At 36.2% G+C, this 1,576-nt stretch overlaps 1 pseudogene; it reads right to left on the bottom strand.

Annotated features, from left to right (window-relative positions):
• Positions 1–1,342: 1,342 nt before the first annotated feature.
• LOC145264084 (5S ribosomal RNA) lies at positions 1,343–1,459 on the bottom strand (annotated as a pseudogene).
• Positions 1,460–1,576: the final 117 nt, after the last annotated feature.

Below are 1,576 nucleotides of genomic sequence, written 5' to 3'. Positions count from 1 at the left end.
AAGGACGTTTTAAACAGATTAACAAACAGCAAGAATACAACATATTTTAACCTCTCTTCCTTGGCCTTTTCGTCTTCGCATTCTTATTCGTTTCATTTTTCTTATCGCCATTGTCGTCGTTGTGCGGATCGAGAAGTTCCTATCCTGTCGCGGTTACGACCTGACGGAGGCCAGAGGAACAGGTGACCGAAACTTCGTGAAAAAATAACCAAGAAAGATGAAAATAATAGTCCGCAATAAATATATTCTCAGGATATTGAACACTTTTTGATTACTATATACTACTTTAAGCGGATTTCTTAAATACTGACTCAATCTTGAAAGATTTCTCTTTACAGTTTTAGCAACGGCTGTGTAAATGTAATTATTTTGACTGTGAAATAATTTATATGAGTTTTAAAATATACCTTATAATAATAATAATAATAATAATAATAATAATAATAATAATAATAATAATAATAATAAGCTATTCTCTGGATATTGAGCACTTTTTATGAGTATATACTACTTAAAACAGATTTCTTAAATGCTGCCTCAGTCGTAAAAGATTTCTCTTTACGGTCCGTTGCAACGGCCGTGTTAACTTAATTAATTTTACTGTGCAATAATTTGAAAATCCACTGATGTTGGTCCACTGCTACGAATTCGGAAAATAGTACGATTTAAACTAAAAAATAAGATAAATGGGGTTTTTTTTAATTTAATTTTTCGCTGATAAAAAGTAAATAATGCAAAGTACAAAACAAAAATATTTTTGAAAATCTTTGAACCTTGGTTGAATGTAAACGTTTACCGAAATAAACTTTTCAGAAATGTTAAAAATAAAAAATCCACTGCCAGGTAGGTTCGAACACAAAAGGTAATGGTTACGAACTGACCCTCTAATCAACTCAACTTCGGCGATGTACATAGCAAATTTAAATTAAGGCTAGTCAATCGAAAAGAGGGAATGACTTTCGAAAACATCGGCGAAAAAAGCAACCACTCCTTGTAGAAAAGTGCCCAGTTGAGGATGAAGGAATCTATGTTTTTAGCCGATTTTGTCGTATTTGTTGTCCGAAGGGCCGAGCTTCAAAACGATACCGATCTGATGAAAATCTGTCGCCTCCGTCGAAAGTTTTAGACATACATACATACATACATACATACATACATACATACAGGCTTCCTTCAGTCTTGACAGACTATGGATACCCAGGGTACGGGTGTCTACGCGTGAAATTTTTGTGGCAATAGTTGTTCAATCTCAAACCACACCTCTCCTGGTTCGACATTGTTGAATACCAGTAGCAAGTAGAGGTTCAGGACGACTGGAAACAATTCCGAGATAAGCGGAAAGCACATACAGCGCCTAGAATTCCCAAATGGTCACCCATCTGGTACTAGCCAGGCTCAACGTTGCTTAACTTCGGTGATCTGACGGGAACCGGTGTGTCAACGTGATCATGCCGTACATACATACATGCATGCATTAAAACAGACAAGTGAGATTTATATTATAGACTAGCCTGGGTGCCCGGCGTTGTCCGGGTGTTTGGAGGTGTGTGTTGAACAAAAAAAAAAGAAAGTGATA

Source organism: Euprymna scolopes, chromosome 39 (assembly GCF_053919585.1).
Source record: "Euprymna scolopes isolate OS-2025 chromosome 39, ASM5391958v1, whole genome shotgun sequence".
Classification (NCBI taxonomy): domain Eukaryota; kingdom Metazoa; phylum Mollusca; class Cephalopoda; order Sepiida; family Sepiolidae; genus Euprymna; species Euprymna scolopes.
The sequence above is the reverse complement of the archived record's forward strand: the minus strand, read 5'-3'. Positions and strand labels throughout refer to the sequence as shown.